Raw genomic sequence first — 20,151 nt, forward strand, 5'->3', positions numbered from 1 at the left:
TCTTCGTCCCGGAGGCCAGAGTGACCTTGGGCAAGACATGGCATCTCACTGAGCTTCATCTGAAAATTGAGAGCAGAGCATCTCTCCATGGAGTTATGATAAGGAGGAAAGGAGACGAATTATGAAGTGTCTAGGAGGCAGAAAATTCCGGTAAGAAACATTTCTCTGCCCCCTTTCTCCCCAGAGACCTGGAGACTGTTGGGTGGGGTGCAGGCCAGCTTGTGCCCCTCCTGTGACTGGGCTCTCATCCACCGCAGGCTGGCTCTGCAGGGTCCAGGCGCCCCCCAGCCTTCTCTCTGCATGTGTGCCTAGAAGAGAAGCTGCCAGGGTGTTGACGTGCCTCTGACGACCTTCCAGTCGAGGAAGCTGCGGGAGGGATGGCGGTGCGGACATGTGCTGAGTTTCCCTCTCATCTCGTGCTCGTCACTCGGCCCCCACAGGCAGGCACTGGAGGTGCTCCCAGCCAGCTGGGTGAGCTCCAGGCAGCAGACACTGGTTTGCACTGGGGCAGAGCCAGGGAGGCAGGGAGGGTCGGGGGGCAGGGCAGGTCAGGGGGCGGGGCAACCCCCTGCACACTCAGTCTTTCCTGAGCTGTGGGCTGGCTCAAACCCAGAAACAGGTGGTGGCAAATCTTATGCGGAGGGAGGGACATCACTGAGCCCACGAAGCCCAGGTACCTCATTGTCCGTATGGGGAAACTAAGTGCAAAAGGCCAGAACTCAGATTGATTTCTTCAATGCACATGATTCAGAATGACCTGCAGACTGAGCACTGGGGTGGGGAACAGGGGGGTGGGGACCCAGCCCCTGCCTCTTGTACGGGCTTCCAGGGCACACTTGGGCGCGAGTGCGGACGGCCGTACAGTCTTGTGGTGTGAGTGGCTTGGTCTCATGGCTGAGCCTGTCGGTTCTCTGAGGACCTGCCCCTACCCCCATACCCTGCACAGACCTGGGCGCATTGCGGGTCACGGCCGCACACCTGGGGGCTCAGGGATCCTGTGAGAGCATCTCCCAGGTCCACCTCTCCCCCTCCTCTCTGTCGCTTGCAATCTCCCTTGAAAAGTACAGACAGTGCTTTAGGGAACTGGATGGAACCCTCGGACCCCACCAGTAAGCTGATGATCAATGCTGCTTGGGCTGGTTTAACCATCCACCTTGCATTTTCCAAGACCTGAACTGCCTGGGGCATTTCCGGAGTCACTGAAGCCTCTCTGTTGTGTAAGATTTAGGGATCCAGGGAGGCCAAGGGTGATTAGACATCACCTGTTTCCATGAAGCCCTGCCTGTTCACTCTCAGCAGGTGGGGCCCGGTCTCTCTGTTAAGAGTGCAGAAACCTGCATTGCACAGCCCGCAGCCAGGGGCTGAGCGTGGGCTGGGCTCATAGCTGGGGAATGAGTGGATTCCTGGGTGGCCCTCTGCTTACACCGCATTTCCAGAAGCTGATCATCTAGATGTGAACAGCCTGCTCTGAGCAAAGCACCATGCTAGATGCTTGAGGAAGGGAGTAAGGCTGACCTCAGTGAGTCGATTTTCGGGGTGGAAGAGAAGGCTACCTACCCAAACTGGGGTGCACTGGTGAATGTCTAACCAGCAGCTTTCCATAGGGAAAAAATGCTCTAGTACAGCACTTGCCAGTTCCCGTGGTATGAATATTCCCACATGGCCAATTTCAAGGAGCCAGTGTGACGTCTTTGGGAGAGATGCAGAGAACCAACTGGTCTTGAGAGCAAGTGGAAGCCGGCTCCAGCTAGTTTGTGTCTCAAACTAACCACAGGGCAAGGCAGTTTGTAAAACGTACTAAAATAGAAAGATAAATACAATTCTATGGCCCCTGGACAGGGGAGCAATACCTTCTGACAGAGGTTCCTGGGGAGGCTCCAAGAAGCAGTCATTTAGTTTCGGTTTTGAGGAAGAAAGGGCTTTCACGGGGAAAGCAGGGGAGGGGAGGTCCTCCAGCTGGAGGACCAAAGAAGCTCCTGACATGTTTGAGGACCTGTGTGCTGTGGCAAGACCATGGGGACCATAGATCACAGCAGGCCTTATAGACTCTGCCGAGGAGTTTGTCCTTTACCTTGTCAGTGGTGGGGGAGACAATGGTGTATCTTAAGCAGGTGAATGACATCATAAGGTCTGTTTTGTTGTGTTTTTTTGAATCCTGACTTCATCAGTCTCTTTTTTCTTTTAAAGTATGTTTATTACAAAAACAAATCAAGCAATGTATCAAAGTACAAAAAGACTTTTTTTTTAACATTAGGTGAATATCTTCCCAATGTATGCACAGAAAAAAGTTTAGACAGATAGAGTAGACATAACATAAAAGAAATGAAGATAAAAGGATAAAAGAGAGAACATAGGAATTAACTGGCCCCTCTTCTTCCACTGCATGTTGTCAAGACTGTGTATAATGTTTGGAGCTGTGGCAGCCATCTTGTTACCATGAGGAAAGCTAGCCCATAGTAGCCAATATACTGAGGGTGTTGACAGAGTGGGAAGATGAGAGGATATGAGTTTTGATGATGTAGAGTAGCTGCTGTCCTTTATATATAGATCATCCTGAGACAACTCTGGTATTTATATGTGTATGGTTTTCCTATTTACCTAGATTCTGAATTCTCAAGGCTCAAAACTGGGTCATAATGAAGCAAGTCAGTGTGATATAGTGTCAAGGACTCAGGCTTTGGAGGCAAACAAAACTGTTTTTGAATTATAGCTCCTATGGGGGAATTACTTAATCTCTCAGTGCCTCAATTTTCTTATCTCTGAAATTGGAAGAGTAAACTTGCTCGCAGAAGTGTTGTGAGCATGGCATTAGATAACATATGTAAAGTTTTTACCACATGCCCAAGCCAGAAGGCACTCAGAAAATGCTTATAAAATATACAAATAGATCTGAGAAAACATGGAGATGCCACTGGGTGGGGAAAAACATTGTACCTCGATTTCTTCAGTACTTTCAGCAAAGACTGGGCTGACTATGAGCTGTGGAGTAACCGTTCTGACACAGGCAGAGTAATTCTGAGCAAGTTTCTTTACTTCCCTGAGTGTCACCTTCCTTAGCTGTAAAATGGGTAAAGGGGGATTAAATAAAGTTAATGCCCAAAGCACTTGGAGAGTGGTAGACTCTTAACACTAGCTTCCTTCTTTCTTGTTCCTCCAGCACACAGACAAATGCTCGCATAGACATGTGTACAGATACACTTTGACACACATACACACAAATACACCCAGACACACACACATACACACACAACCTTTTTTAGCCCCAGAATCTTTCAGGAGATTATTACGAAGGTGTGGCTTTAAGGAAAGTGTCCCCATGTCTGTCTGCCAGGCCAGCCTGTTCAACTGATTACTGTCATGGGTTCTTTGTCTTTCCCTGGATTTGTTTTTCAAGTGTAGGTCTTCAAACAATGGACATTAAGGCTTAAAGGAAAACTATTTTCTGGGGGAAAAGATGATTTAAAATGTGATTATGTATTAAGTACACATCTAGTAAATAATCTAGTAAACAATTAGACATATAATTCTTTGACTATAAAACACCACATGTTTGCAGATGAGACAGATAGATTTTAGCAATCAGAGGGAGTTAGGAGAGAGAAATGAAAGAAGAAACCGGTACTTCCTTTCTATTTACCTGGCAGAACTGGGCCTGTCCCCGGGGCGTGGGGCTGGGAGGGACCTGCCAGACAGGCTGTGCCTGGGATGCAAGGAGCAGGAATGTGACAGGCAGGCGAAGGGGGCCTGGTGAACTCTGTCCAGGTGGAGAGTGAATACACTGCTTGGTCTCCTATCATGTCCAAGCATCGCCATCCCAGCCACCATCTTCGTGGAATCTTCCCTGGACGATTACTTTATTTTTAATTTTTTTTTCAAAAATTTTTTGTCCATGTGGTACGTGGGATCCTAGTTCCCCAACTAGGGACTGAAACCGCATCTCCTGCATTGGAAGCATGGAGTCTTAACCACTGGACCGCCAGAGAAGAAGTCCCCCTGGACGATTACTTTAGCTTTCTCACTCAGTTCCCAATTCCACTCTTTCCTATTCTGCCCCGTTCTATGTAACATCACTACAAGTTTGTCCCTTGAAGTGTCACTTTTCTCAAGTGGCCCTCCTGCTGGAAGACCTTCCTCTTTCCACCCTTCCTGCTTTGGTTCCCCGGGGAATGAGATAGTCGCGGTTCTCCCGGCATGCAGCTGGCAGCACCATCTCCATCCTTTCCAGAGCGGCCAGGTCCTAGAAGCCACCAGGTCCAGCCCTACGCCACAGAGCTGGAGTCACAGCTTTCTAAAGGCCACGTCTGTGCATGACCTCGGTCCTAAGCCACTCTCTCTGACCCACCTTGCACTCCTCTTCTCCACCTGTCTCTTTTCTTCCTGATTTTTCTTTCCGTTTCACCTTCCTTGGCTCCTTGGGCTGGATCCTCAGCCCTATGTGCTCGTCTTTGACCTTAAGTTTCCTCCTAGCAGGTGGTTTGGATTTTCCATCCGGCCAGGCATTCATTCCTTCCTTCACCAAACACGTATGGAACACTCATGGAGACACATGCTGGGCGTGAACAGTGCCTGTGATCAGGAAGGCGAAGCCATTAGACAACTCAATTTCTGTGTGTGTTGTTGGGGAGTGTTGAGTGGGTGGGGAGAGTGAAGTTGCACAGGATAAAATGTTGTCCTTGATCTCTGGCAACTCGCCAGAGGCTGGTCAATAGAATTTTATCCTTAATTGATTTATCAGATTAGCTTTAATGGAACCCAGAGGAAGCTAGAGCAAGCCAGGAAGTGATTACAATAGAAGAGATTGGACTCAAGGATTCCCTTTGATCTTCAAACAACCCTGAGAGGGAGGAGATTGTCCCCATTTTCCAGCCTGGGAAGCAGGCTCAGAGTGGCTGGCTGACTTTCCTGAGGTCACCCAGCTAGCGATGGAGAGGCTGCAGACATGTGTCCTGGAGGGCCTGACGGGTGTCCTGTGCCCCCTTCCGAGGCTGAGCTGATCCCAGGGCATCTGTGGTCAACTTGCTTCCTGAACAGGCTTCTGGGGACTGTGAGGCACCAGTCCCTTCCACCGGGTAGATTGGAGCTGCACTTTCGTCCTGGACCGCTTCCTTCTTTCACTTCATCATCTTCCCAGCTCCTCTGCCTTGGCCCTGGGCAGAAGGGGAGCCTGCTGAGCTGTCATCTGAGTGCACACCGTCCATGGCTGCATAGAAAAAGGACATTGATTTATGATCCAAAAAGACGAAGGATGATGCCAGGGAAGAAGCAGGGTGGCGGGGGTAGGTGGGCGATAGGGAGAGAACCGAAAAGAATAAAAAGAATCCCTAAACCTTACGACAGAGCCTGCCCTGTGATTCGTAGGTAGGCGTGGGCTGAGAATATTCTGTGTAAAACTGAAATGGAATCACAAATGAGGAGAAATCATCTTGGGGCTTGGGTGTGCTTTCTAGGGCTGAATTAAATTAAAAACCTATTGATTTTCCCCACTGATTAACAGGTCTGGCACGTGAGGAAGGGCGGCAGCCCCGGAAGCGGCTTGAATCGCTGCCCCAGCTCACCAGAGTCCCTCTGCTGCATCCCGCGTCACTTCTGAGTCTTGGCAATTTTATAATTGGCCCAATGGGTTATGATTTGAAACCAGAAGAGCCAATTAGCAGGAATCTCCTTTGACCTCCGGTTAGGGGTGGTAGGAGACGAGGTAATGACTTGAGACAGAGGAAGAAAAAAACAAAACTAAACTAAAAATAAAAATAGAAAATAGTAAGAGCAAAGACTTAAATCTTTTTGGCTCTCTGATTAATAACCCTGTCAGGCCGATCACAAGCTCTAAACAGCAATGCTGGTTGCAGCTGAATTTTTTATATTTTCTATTAATCTTTAATGATAGCTTGGTCACCTAGTCTCTTTTATCTTGTCAGATAAATGTATGGTTAACAGGATAATGAGATTTCTAAAGCCCCATTCCAGCTCCCAGCTCTCTAGTGCATGTGGTGACCTCTGACCCCCGGCAGACAGCGACACCAGGGTGCTGATAATTGGTAGGTGTGCTGGGAATGTATTGGAAGCTGAAGGATGGTTTAAACTTTGATTTGAGGTCAGTGAGGTCACAGAGCTCTGGAAGACCAGCCCGGTTTTATTACCAACTGCCTCTGATGGGGATATAATTAGATTTAGCTATTGCTTTATTAATAAGTAATCGCTTCCCCCATCGCTGTGGGTGGGCAAATGTATTCCTTGGATAATTTGCGGACACTAGTCTGGCTTTATTAATAAGAATATATCATGCATATTTGCCATATCAGGCACAGACACCCATCTGGTTTGCTGGACTTTGGGGGGACTTTATCATTTTCACTCATTTGCGTATTGAATAAATCGGCCGTGCCTTGTGAAATCTATCCTTGCCTCGGTGACCTCGAACTCCCTGTTGTTGTAGGGAACCTCTGTTTTGACCTCTTTCTCAATGACTGAAGAATAAAAAATATGTAAATAATTTTATCCAGCTGTCCATCCATACGTCTGTCCATCCATCCATCCATCCATCCTTTCATCTACTCAATCATCTGAATACTTGCTAAATGTTAATTACAGCCCTAGGTGAGGGGGGACAGGGGTTCACAAAGAGGTAAAGACCTGATCCCCCTCTTAAGAGATTTACAAGCAGATAAATAACTAAATTTCAAAGAATGGCGAGTTAAAAGCCATAAGAAAATATTAACAAAATGCTAGACAGTACATGGAAAGTGCTGAGTGTTAGACCTGACATATTCAAGAGATTCATACTTTGGTAAGAGTTATGAGCAGTACTTTTATTTTTTAGAGGAGGGCTGGGGCATAGGAAAGAGGCAGACTTGAAGGAAGGGCCGAGGATTTTCTGTAAATATTTTAAAATTTTGAGACTTACTCCCATGCATCCCTATAATAGAAAATAGGAATTGGGGAAGCAAGGGAGAGAAACAAAATGTAAGAGAAAGAAAATTAAAGAAAGATCACTCCTTAGACCTAGACGCTAATTAATTCAATGACTATTTATTGAGTGTCTGCTGTCTGTAAGGCAGGTCCTGGCTGGGACAGGCTTCCCCGTTTACCCAGAGATAACGCCAGTGTAAAGACTGCAGTTCTCATGTCCGGTACTCCAGTACTACATACTTCATTCTATTCTGAAATCCTGTAATCTTAGTATTTTTGGTGGTTAAATGCCATAATGTAGGTATTTTTAAAAAATCTGATATTCGTTATGCTGGGCACCTCTCCTCCAGCTGGTGACTCAGGAATTCATCTCCTGCAATCTTAACATGTACCTAGAGACTTAAATGCTGCACTAAAATTTCTAGTTGAACAAAAGTGTGCACTTTTAATAAATGATTCAGACCACATCTCTACTATATTTCATCTAATCTAAGACACTGTTATGTTAAATATGTACCATGAAAAAGAAAAAGCACTATTCATATATGCTCCTAATTATACTGTGGTATGCTGTGTCTGGAAGACACATTCTGATTTCCAAAATGGCAAAATGTGAAAAGAAAGGTGTTTTACAATTGACAAAAGGTAGTAGTTTAAATCTTCCCCCAATATGTTGTTGGTCCAATTCTCATTTCTCGGGTTCCTTGGGAGGGTGGACATATTTTCTTATGTCTATTGGCCTCTAGAGCCAGTTGGGCTTGGATCTACTTCCCAAAGTCTCAGACGGCATCTCTTAAAGAAGAGAATGGAGGGGAGGGGGATTCTTAGCCTGATGCTGCAGCCTTGCCTGGAGAGACCCTGCCATTTCTCTTGCTCTAGAGGTAGAGTCTCTCTACTCTCTTCCCCTGTCTCCCTCCTGGGCCACATCCATTCTCCTAGGGCCTGACCCTCTCTCCAAGAATCACTTATCTTTACTAGGAGACCCTCGAGAATAGTAGACAGGAAAATCCCACCAGGAGGGACTCAAGCCAGGACCAAGGAACCTTGGTCCTGGTCTTAGACTCTCCCAGATGGAGCAGTGTCTGAAGGCAAAGGGTAGAAGGCAATGGTAAGTCTGGTAAGAAGTTACCATTTAGCAGAAAAGTTACTAAGCTATCTTCCTCTGGTTGTTGCAATCACTCCTATTAACTCTCAGTCTTTTAGTGAATTTATAGGTAGAGCTAGAAGGATATAGCTAGATACAGCTAGAAGCTATATGGGTACTGATTTCACAGACCCCATCTGATATTCACCCAGAGAAACAGCTCCTTTCTAAGGGCGCTTCCAGTAATTATATTTATTGAACACCTGAGAGGCACTGGGTACCATCTTGTCAGTTGTGTTAGTCAGGATAGGCTGGGTTATGCTGCAGCAACAAGCATCCAATTCTCGGTGTTCATTGGTCTTATCACTGACAGAAGGTCCAGTGTGGGTACTGCCATCAGATGGCTCTGCTGGGGGCCTCTCCTCCAAGAAGTGACTCAAGTATCTGCTCCTTTTTACTTAGCTTAGGAGGGCACCTAAGTGTCCTCAAAGTCCTCCTTGGGATCTTACGCATCCAGCCAGTAAATGAGCAAGGTAGATGTAAAAAGGGGAGCTGTGGAGGCTCTAGGAGCCAGGCCTGCAAGTGGCAGATCTCACTTCTACCACATTCCATTGACTAGAGCTAGTCACATGGCCCTGCCTAGATGCTAGGGCCATGCCCAGGAGGAACATGAAATGGTTTGGTTATCTCTTCCTCACCAAAAAAGTCCTCAACCGGAAAGTAGGATGACGATGCAAACTCAGAATAAGGTCCTCTTACTCACTGTACAGGCCTAGAATCTGCTGTGGGGAAAAAATAAAATAACCAACCAACAACAAAATCCAGAGAGAAATGTACACACACATACCCATTCACACAGGAAATAGCTCTGAGATGCCACAGTTATCCCCTACTTTGTCACTCCTTAGAAGTACAGGTTGCCCAAAAAAGGAGGGAGAGTCTGCAGAAGGGGACAAGGGATTCTTCTGGAAACCAAGGTCCTGGGTTCCAGTGCCACCTTTGCCATTGTTAGCTTATGATTTTGAGCAAAGTCATGTCCCTTCTCTGAACTTCAGGATTCCCCTTGGTGGTCAAACTACATAGATAGCAATGGATTTTTTCTGATCTTAAATCGGGATACTGACAAATTCTGCTGTATTCGTGGAGTCCATGGGACAACAGTTTTGAAATCAGGACCAAACTAGAGGACTAAATAGTACTGTAGAGGACTAAAAGAGTTTCCTGTGGCCGCTGAAACAAATTCCCATTCACTTAGTGGCTTACAGCAACACACGTTTATTCTCTGACAGTTCTGGAGGTCAGAATTTAGAAATGAGTTTTATGGAGCTGAAATCAAAATGTCAGCATGTCTGGTTCCTTCTGAGGCTCCCTGGCCCCTTCTAGCTTCTAAGGCTGCCAAGTTCCTTGGTTCACCTCCTCTTGGTGTATTCCTCCCACCTTCTAGACCTTTATTAGGCTGAGAACAGATCTCAGCACGGTGGTTAGGAGGATAGGCTCTGGAGCCAGTCTGCTGGCTGTGCATTTAATTCAAGCTGTACCGCTCGATACCATTTAATACTGGCTCTGTGACCTGGGAAAGCTGCTGAGCTTCTCTGTGCCTCGGTTTCCCACCTGTGAAATGGGGATAATAATGGCAGCCACCTAAGGGAGTGCCGTGAGGACTAGTGAGTCGATGCAGTCAATGGAAAGGGAATTTCAGGGCCCCAAGCCTGCCCTGAACACAGGCTCCGTGTACCCCCGTTCCCGAAACCCACACCAACCTCAGCGGGGACAACTGAGTCAGATGCAAGCCACTGCCTAAATGAACCAACTTCCAGATAAGTTTATTATCAAAGCACGGTATAAATGTTGTTTTCATGCTCAATAAACAGTTCCTCGGCTCTGCGAAATGAAATATTCCTTTCATTATGAAACTGAGAAGCCATTTATCCCATGTCTTAAGTGGCATAAATAGACTGCGTGGCAGTCAGCAGAGGGATAATGGCTCTGTTTATTTTCACTAGCTCGGGATGGGCTGACACAGCGTGTACCGGGGGAGTGAGTGCGGCTCCTGGAAGGGGACCCACAAATCCGTCATTCTCGCCAAGAACAAGGTGCTGGGCATCTGTTCTCAGGCTCCGCTTGCCAGGCCCAGGCAGGCAGGGGGAATGTTGGGATTCCACCTGGCACCTTGAGGAGCCAGCTCTGAGCTGCAGCTGGAGAAGGGTCTCCCCCCAAGTGGACGGAGCTGATGGACCTGGGCGGCCCTATGACACCGCCCGCCATGCTGCCCAGGATCACCATCGCACAGGTACTCACGCATAAACCGAGAATGGCGTCCAAGGTCAGGCTCCAGCTCTCTGAAACCGTGGGGTATTGGGCAAGTCCTTGGCTCTCTGCCCTCCATCCCCTTGTTTTTTTTCTTTTTTTTTTTGCGGTACGCGGGCCTCTCACTGTTGTGGCTTCTCCCGTTGCGGAGCACAGGCTCCAGACGCGCAGGCTCAGCGGCCATGGCTCACGGGCCCAGCCGCTCCGCGACACGTGGGATTCTCCCGGACCTGGGCACGAACCCGCGTCCCCTGCATCGGCAGGCGGACTCTCAACCACTGCGCCACCAGGGAAGCCCCATCCCCTTGTTTCTGCAACGGGGAGGCCTGCCTTCCCTTGTATGCGATTGAATGAGACAGTGCATGTGTAGGTGTTCAGCTTTGCACAAACATATGCCCTGATTTTTTTGGAGAGGAAACAGAATTCCATAGCGAGAGGGTCAGAGGCTCGTGGGCGATTCCAGATCAGATCCAGGTCTCCTGACTCGTGGTCATGAGTTCTTGCTAACAGTGTGTTCCTTGGATTAAACGCTGTCTCTGGAAAGGCAGGACCACTGTCTAAACGTGCACTGCCTGACTCCAGGTGGGGGCGGGTGGCTATATTCACGTGGAGGAAGCAAGATGGCAGCCGCCAGGGCGCGGAGCACACATCCTGCACAGATGGAGGTGGTGGTCTCTACGGTCTGAAGACCTCAGATCAGAAGAAACATATTTCTAAGGAATAAAGGGCACCTCAGCCCACTGACACTTTAGTATAGATGAATTTTTTATTTCCTTCCTGGAAGAAAATAGCAATCGACAGAGATGGGATCTGAGACATTGTGTTGTGTTGGGGGTCTCAGGATTGGAAAGTCCAGGGCTTGGGTCTCAGCCTGAGTTAAGGGCTCTGTGTAATGGGGGGTGGGTGTTGACCCTATGAGCACCTAAGATAGGGAAGAAGAGTTGGAAGAACCATCAGTAGGAAGGGGTGAGTGCTGATGTCAGATGGGAGCCTCTCCCAGAAGAAAGCCACATGCGAGTCACTTCATCTCTTTGAGACACACTGTTTTCATCTGTACAATGGGCACAATCATATCTTGCTATTCTGAAGAGCAGAGGCCAGACTGGAAGATGCTAACTGGGCTGATCCAGCCCCAGGGCCACCTCTGAGCTGTGCTGGCAGCAGAAGCCATTCCTTTCACTGCTTCATCCAAGGGGTGGGGAGGAAGCTATATGCATTTTAGGATTCTTTCCTACTGGGGTGGCTGGGAACCCCTGGCAGGGGTGGGGAACAAGTGAGCTGAGCGCTGCCGGGGCCAAGGCAAGGCCTCGGGGGAAGTAAATAGGACGGAGGGGCTGGGTCCCTTCATATAGCAGAGAACAAAGGTTTCGAGCCATTGATCTGAGGGGTACAGCAACTAAGGTCCAAGTCTGGGTCTGATCTGAGGGTCAGGCAGTGTGTGTGTGTGTGTGTGTGTGCGGGGGGGTGGGGAGTGCCCAGGTAGCCTTGGCCCCCCAAATGGCCTGGGCTAGGGTTCAGTGAAGGATGCACGGAATAAGTGAGAAACCCTCCAGATGTGGGCCACCTGCTGTCCATGGCATCCGTCAGTACCCAGGCAAGAGACTGGAACTACTCTAAATGTTTCAAGCGATTTAATGCAAGGAATTGGTTACAAGGGGGCTAAAAGTTCAAAGGGCAAAAAGAAATGAAGCTTCTTACCCCTCCACCAGGAGGCTGCTCCTGTCCAGGGACCTGTGGCCCACAGCTCTGTTTGGGTGCTGCCACCCAACGGGAACCTGGGGTTCTACTCTTCTGCAGATTCTGCTGGAACTGCCTCTGATGCTGCGGTAGCCCCCAGGGCACACAGCCCCTGCCTCTGCTGGAGCCACTGCCAGGAGCAGACAGATTCTTTCTCCCTCCTTTCTGCCTTCCAATCTCCCGCCAGTGTTTCCTATTGGCTGAACCTAATGGGAAGCCAGCAGGCAAGGGAGCCTGGGAAACGTAGTTTGCAGGGAGTCAAGATGGGAGAGTGACACGCTGAGAGCCAACACATGCTATAGGGCACATGTTCCTACTATGTTCCAGAACAACCAGAGACGATCAGATACACGGTCCAATTTAAAAGTTGACTCTGGATCCGTCCAGCCACCTTTTGTGGGAGGTTTTATCATGTCTGTTTTAGGTATGAGGCTCAGAGAGGTTAACTAAAATGCCCAGGATCACACAGCCAGCAAGTAGCAGAGCCGATATTTGAGCCCTGAGCATCTGCTCCTTTATTCTTGGGGTCACTGCTGGTCATTGGGTTCAGCTGAGCTGGGGTTTTGAACAGCTGGCCAGTCCCAGTAGGAACCAGGGATTTGGGCAGAAGCCAGGAAGCCAGATGAGGCTTGCTAGGTGGAGGTTAGGGTGGGGAGGTCTAAAGGCCACGCGGTCCCCGGAAGCTGAGTTCAGCAGCAGGTTGCTGGGCACAGGAGCAGCAGATGTGCCCACTCCCCTCCTGGGTATGGGAAGGTGGTGCTACCACACTCTTGGGTCAGTGTTTTGTTGCTCCAGGTGGGATTGGGGGACGTGGGGACTGACCATTTCCCACATTTGGGAGGGGAGCTGTGTGACTGTGGGAACATGCCAGAGAAGTCATGGATCAGTGAAGCCTGGGGCGTCCATTGTCTCTTTGCCCCTCTGATGTGGAGGAGGTGTAGAGATCCAGGGACCAGTCCCAACTGGATGGAAAGAACAACCTGGTGTGTGACACCCTGCAGCTGGGGCCACAGCCTCCCACACCCATTGTCACTCTGGCTTACAGGGTGGCCGGGTAATCAGTGTGGTAGCGAGGGCAGTGGACCAAAATTCAGAGATCTGGGCTGGAATTCCATCTGTCACCTCCTCAATGAGTGAGCTTAAGCAGATCAAAGTCACTTTTTGTTTTGGGGCCTTTGTGATTCTGCCAGGGAAGGACAAGGAGTGGTTGCAAATATCACCTTTAAAAAACATGAAAGACCCTCCGAGGAAGGCCGTGACCACTTGGGGGTGGCACTGAGCCCCTTTCCTTCTACCTTGAGCCAATGTTTCTGTTCTAGATCAGTGCAGCTTTTCCAACAATCTATTTCCATGTACTGTTTCTCTAAGTCCCAGCTTCTTCTTCTTTGCTTCCTCGTTGGCTAACTTTGGCCTTATTGTGGCCACTGAAGGGGTCTCGAGGCTTAAGTCCACACCACCGCTGGCAGATGGGGAACCTGCAGACAGGAGAGGGGGTGGGACTTGCTTCCGGCCACACGGTTGCTATGGACAGTGGAATTTTGGAGTCTGGGACTCCTGACTCCCTCTTCCAGTGCTCTTCCAACCAAAGCACCTGGGAAGATCTTTGGCTCCCAGGAAGACTCTTGTTTTGGAATAAATAAACATCACTGGGATTATTTGGGGGAAGCAGGCTTGACTTCATCCTCCCAAGAAGTCTCCTCTCCACTGAGCCCCCCACAATTCCAGTACATCCTCACCTGTGGCCTTTCCACCTGTATCAGGTATCTATTGCCAAAGAAGACTGTGTAAGAAACCACACCAAAACTTAGTGACTCAAAATAATGATTGATTCATCTCACACGTGTGTTGGTTAGTTCTGCTGGTCTGCACTTGCTCACATGTCCGTACTCTGTTGGCAGAGTATGGGCTGGGGGCTGGCTGGTCCTGGATGGCCTTGCCTGTGTGTCTGGGGGTCATCTAGCTGTCAGCAGGACAGCTGGTTTTTCTTCCTGTGGTTTCTCATCCTCTGGCAGGCTGGCTCAGGCTTGTTCATGTGGCAGCAGTGTTGGAAGAGCAGCAAGAGATGAAGCTGCAAGATCCCTTGAGGCCTAGGCTTAGAACTGGATCTCCTACTACTGTCACTCTACTACATGCTATTGGTCCAGGCAAGTCACAGGCCAGTCCAGGTGTAAGGGGTGGGGAAATAGGCTCTACCTCCTGATGAAAGGAGCCTTGGTGTATCGCGGCCTCCTCTGCAATCTGCCACACCTAGACAAATGGAATGCCTTCCCTGCCCTACGGTAGACGCTGCGATGTCCTATTCCAATATCCACTCTGCGCTTCTTCCTTAATAATGGAACCCTGATGTTTAGCTGGGCTCAAAATCATGACTACATTTCCCAGACTTCCCTGAAGCTGGGACAGGCTATATAACTAGATTCTGGCCAATGAGATGGTAAGAGAACCTGGCATACATCCTTTGTCCCTTTCTCTTTTTCTTCTTTCTTCCTGCTGCATGGATTCTGGATGCAGTGGCTGGAGCATGAGCAGGTATATTAGACCATCAGGTAATGCACTGAAGATGGCAGCGAAGCAAGACAGAAAGTGTCCACTTAACGTCTTTTATGTGAGAGTAAAATGAACTTGTGTCTTCTTTAAGCCATTGTTACTGTGACATTTTTGTTACTGACAATTGAACCAGATTCTAATGAAGAGACTTTCTTCCATATACTGATTGTCTTTCACCTTCTTTGTATTTCTTATAATTGTTCCCATCTTACAAAACCTTCCCTGATCACATGCATCTCCTCTTTTCTCGATTCTCAGAACACTGCCTGTTTGTATGAGTCCCTGACATCCTCCCACCAATCTGGCCTTGGTCTCTTGGTTCTCTGCTTTGTTCATCTTGGTGTCTTTTTTTGTTTGTTTGTTTGTTTGTTTGTTTTGCGGTACGAGGGCCTCTCACTGTTGTGGCCTCTCCCATTGCGGAGCACAGGCTCTGGACATGCAGGCCCAGCGGCCATGGCTCACGGGCCCAGCCGCTCTGCAGCATGTGGGATCTTCCCATACCGGGGCACGAATCTGTGTCCCCTGCATCAGCAGGCAGACTCTCAACCACTGCGCCACCAGGGAAGTATCTTGGTATCTTATATATATTATTGCTTTCATTTTATTGTAGAGCTGAGATCTGTAGTCTATTATACAGCTAGGAACTGTAATCTCCTTTGTATTTCCCTCAAATTAATTAATTAACTCAAAAATATTTCTGGAGTACTTACCATATGTCAGGTATTTCTAGAGTACTTACCATATGTCAGGCCCTGAGGACATAAAAGTGAACCAGACAAAATGAGAGTCCTTGCCATCATGGAACTGAAGTTTAGTGGGAGTGAATAGGCTTTGAACAAATAAACAAAGGACTATATAATTATAAAGTATGGTAAGTGCCCAAATGAAAAATACCAGGGGCATCTAGTTTCGATCAGGCACTCAGGGAAGGCCTCTTTGAAGAGACAGTACTTACAGTGAGATTGAAAGATAAGGAGAAACCATGTAGGTGTTGTAAAGAGTGTTCCCGCCAGAAGGATACCATGTGCAAAGGCCCTGAGGCAGAAAAGACCTCTGGGTATTTGAGGAGAAGAAAGAAGGTCCCTGTGAATGGAAAGCAAGGGAGGGAATGGAAGAAGAGCTCAGAAAGTTAGCCAGGTCACACAGGGCTGAGGGGGCCATGGCCTAGAATCCGGATTTTATTCCATACGCACCATATGGAAACCAGGAGGTTTCAGGCACCAATGTGGTCTCATTGTTAGGATTCGGTTCTACTGCCTGTAACTGAAAAACCAAGTATCATTGACTTCCACAGCCTGGAGGAAGGCAGTCTAGGGCTCGCAGGGAGGTTCCAGGGTGTCATTAGGGATCCAAGCTCTGTTAGCTTTCTTCTCCATATTCCTTATCATGTGACCCTATTCTCAAGTCTCTTCATGGCCCAAGATGGCTGCTGGAGCTCCAATCACATCCACATACCAGGCACGAGAAGGAGGGAGGTGGAGGAGGCCTCTGGGCTGGCTCAGTCCCCTGTAAAGAGCTTCCCAGAAGCCCTACCGAGTGGCTTTCATTGATGTCACATTGGTTACCCTGGGCTGCAAGGGACGTCTGGGAAATGTAGTCTTACAGTCGTGTTGCCACCCTATGTAAACTGGAGTTCTGCTAGTAAGAAAAAAAGGGAAAATGGATGTGTGACAGGTAACAAGAAGTCTTTGCCAGAATTGGGTTCACAGGAGCCTAATCATTAAAAACCTATTTGTTCCAGTAGCTGCACAAAACACGGATGTCTCACAGGCATAAGCTTGAGTGAATGAAGCCAACACTGAAAGATTTCTCTATGATTCCAGGCAAAACCAATCTGTGGTGATTATAGTCATCGAAAAGTGTTACTCCTGGGGCATCAGTGACTGGGAGGAGGCATTTGGGAGCTTTCTAGGGAGGTGGAAATATTCTAGTTCTTGACTGGGTGGCAGTTATAAGGTGGATCCTAATAGAAGAATTTAGTGAGCATCTACTTAGCATATATATGGTCTTTACTGCATACGTATTATGCTCCAGTCATTTTTTAGAAATCATGTTCGTTCCAGGATTTGTCCGTCTTCTGAGTATTAACCAGAACAGTTAGATATTTATTTTTATATTTTTGGCTTTCTGGAAGGCTCTAGCGTCAGAAAGCTTTGCTCTGTCCCTTTCCCTGGTCCTAGGTCTGAGCCTGTCTCCTGCAAACCTTTCTCCAATCTCCTGAGCTGCAAGTGCTACACCCACCTCAGAATTCCCCCAGCTCTACATCTCTTGATAGCATGTCAGACTTTCTCTCTGTCTGGAATGAGGCTCACTTTCCTTCCTCAGCACTATGCCTGGCACATGTTTGTTGAATGAATGGACAACTTTATGACCCACCCACGTAAGACTTGCACATTCCTTGTAACAAACCTTTATTCAGCCCTTTATTTATGACAGGCTGTATGTGCTGAGGGTAGAGAGAGAAAGACGCATGAACTGGGTCCATAATACGACCCTGTCTTGGAAACAATAGTGTTGAGGGAACAAAGACAGCAGGGAGGAAGAGGAGATTGATGTTATAGAAGCAAACCTGGGAAGGCTTCCTGGAGGAGGTGACACTGACCAGAATGTTGAAAATGAGTGGGAACTTGCTACTGGCAGGAAGGGGTTGGGGTGGGGGAAGAGGCAGTAGAGAAGATGATGGCGTGTGCATACAGGTGTGAAGGTCGAGTGGCTGGCTAGAAGCAGGTCAGAAGGGAGCAGCAAGTCTAAGACCATGGTGTGGTCTTCCTGCAACGTTGGTATCTGTCTGCTTGGGGAGAGTGGACCTTGGGGGATGCTGGGCTGGTGGCCTGTGTCCCAAGGCTGGCCAGGCTGGCCACTGGGTAGACCTTGTCCTGCTTTCTTTCCCGCTCCCCTATTCTCTGCTTCTCACAATGTGGTCCTGAAATGACACCAAGAGCAGCTGCTTAAGCAATTTTGCCAATTAATGGGTCTCTGAAATTAAACTGCCTACACAGTCTGGATGAGCCTTCTCCAGGAGGAATTTAGCAATTGTCTTCATGATAATCAGGCTTGACTTGCCTTCACACACATTAATAAAAAAGCGAAGGAGTCGGGAGAGGTGCCCTTTAGAGGGGAGTATCGACAATATCATAATGAGGCTGGGGGAGAAGGATGCTGAGGCATGGTGCTGCATGCTCAAAACCGCTCCCCTCTGCTAGCAAGAGCCAGCTCTGACTGGAAGCAGCTGGGCTTATAGTAAAGCATATCACCGCTCGGTAGCCAGTCAGGCTGCATCGGTCCAGAGAAAGGAAAGCAAAGGGCAGGAAATGCTTGGGAAAGGCAATCAGGAGGACCTCCTGGAGGAATAATCTAGGTGATGGCAGGGGGAGGAACAAGTCAGCTAAGTACCCAGCAACAAAAGCACCTAGGCTGCGGTCAGTCCTCTTCCCCCACACCCTACTAGACCCAACCACCCCATGTCTTCATTCGTGGACATCACCAGCTGACCAGGCATGCCCTCCGCCAAGCCAGAAGCGACCTCAGAATCCTCCTCAATGCAACATTCTTGACACAACACTCCCAGTACCCTCTACCGACTGGTTGGATTAGAACCAGAGTTAGAATACCCTTGCCATGCAGCCTAAGAATCCATATCTATAAGTTTGCTTTCAGCATCTTCCAGTCCCCCTTACTCTGTGCCCTTTCTACCAGGCACAGTCCCCCAGGTTTTCTCCCAATGGGCAATGTATTTTTACAAGGATCAAGGGCTTAAGAGATGAAGTTCTAATGGTGGAAATTCAAGAGCGGAGTACAGAAGCCAGGCTGCATGGCTACCCAGGTCCTTGAGAAATGATCACACGTGAGAAAAGGAAACTAACAGCTCTTTAATATCTACTAAGTCATCTTGCTTACCCCTTGCGTCAATTCTCCTGGCGGGTATGTCCTCCATTTGGCACGCAGGGATGTGAGTCTCCGGGAGGCTGCACAACTTGCACAAAGTTACGTTGAGTGAGTGGTAGAGTTGGGATTGGAACCTAGATCAGTGTGACTCCCAAGTCTGTGTCCTTTCCATCCAGTCAGGCTGAGGAGGGAAGACACACACACACACACACACACACACACACACACACACACACACCATTAGGCTCCTGTTGTGTTAGTGCCCTCAAATGAGTGCAGGAGAATTTGGTAAAGCAAAGAATACTCTTTACGAGTTGAGTGCCTCAGCTGCCTTGGTAGAGAGAGAAGAGGCAAAGGATGGGGCGGGGGGAAAACCCAGCAGCGTCACCCATGGCATTCAGTGATGTATTAGCCCTTACCGCGTGCCCAGCAGAGTCTGTAGAACACATGGGCCGCCCCTGAGAGCTTAATAGAGCGTCCTGTTCCTTTTGCATTAAGTGCGAGCTTCGTGTAGCTTGGGGTGGGCTGACCACTTGGGAGACCCTTGGATGTACCCTCTACACAGCTCAACTCAGATTCTTACAACCGTGATGGTCACACAGTTTTCAAGGGTCTCAGAAAGGATGGGAAAGCCAGCCTGTCTGAGGGGAAGCCAGGCTCATTTCACACCCCCACCAATGCGTCCCCACGCCCATGGCCAAGCAAAGGAGCCACAGAGGAAGAGTCAACTTGATGCCCTGGTAGGGGACCCAGCACAATGCCCTCTGTCCTCCCTTGGAGCCATCCCCCAGTGTGGTGCCCGTGTTTATTATCAGGACAGGGTTTCTTATTTAAATGACCCATACCAGGCTGTTCTTTCCCATGTCCCCACCGTCATCAGCAATTTGAGAGCTAGACAGCACATCTCTTATCTCTCTCTCTCTAAACTCCTAGCAGGGTAATTATTTGGGAATTGGTATACTTACTTAAACCTTCAAATAATGTAAGGCAGTATAAGATTATGCAAAACCTGCACTAAATATAGCACATTAGGCTTCCCTGGTGGTGCAGTGGTTAAGAGTCTGCCTGCAGATGCACGGGACATGGGTTCGTGGCCCGGTCCGGGAAGATCCCACATGCCACGGAGTGGCTAGGCCCGTGAGCCGTGGCCGCTGAACCTGCGCGTCCGGAGCCTGTGCTCCGCAACGGGAGAGGCCACAACAGTGAGAGGCCTGCTTACCACACACAAAAAATATACATATATATTATATATACATATACATATACATATATGTATATATATATATATATATAGCACATTACATCTATAGCTAAAACTGCATTTTTTTCTGAAAAACAAAGTCTCTGTTTCCTTCTGTCTGTGTGATTGTGTGCACACAGTCATTGTCTGAGGGAAGGTGTTTGGTGTCAGTTCAGTTTTGCTTGAGTGATTTTAAACCAAGAACACACACATGGTTCTAACTTACAAGGCCGTGGCCAGGCTCAGATGTAAAGACCACGGGCTTAGATTTGGGGACGTTTGTTAGGACAGAGGGCAGAGTAGACTATCTCCTTCCCACACCCACATTAACTGCCCCTTTCCCCGCTTCACTGACTCTAAGGGAGACCCCGCCCACCTTCATTAATTAACATTCATAGTGCAGGTATGTATGGTGGGCTGGGGGTGCTCACGTGTGTCATCTCAT

General features: G+C 48.5%; 1 long non-coding RNA gene across 1 annotated transcript; it reads left to right on the plus strand.

Annotated features, from left to right (window-relative positions):
• Window positions 1–340: 340 nt before the first annotated feature.
• On the plus strand, window positions 341–6,495 carry LOC117203827 (uncharacterized). The gene is made up of 2 exons (XR_004486741.2): window positions 341–471; window positions 5,495–6,495. It is a non-coding gene; the product is annotated as an uncharacterized LOC117203827 (long non-coding RNA).
• The last annotated feature ends 13,656 nt before the right edge of the window (window positions 6,496–20,151 follow it).

The sequence above is a fragment of the Orcinus orca genome, chromosome 2 (genome assembly GCF_937001465.1).
Source record: "Orcinus orca chromosome 2, mOrcOrc1.1, whole genome shotgun sequence".
Lineage (NCBI taxonomy): Eukaryota > Metazoa > Chordata > Mammalia > Artiodactyla > Delphinidae > Orcinus > Orcinus orca.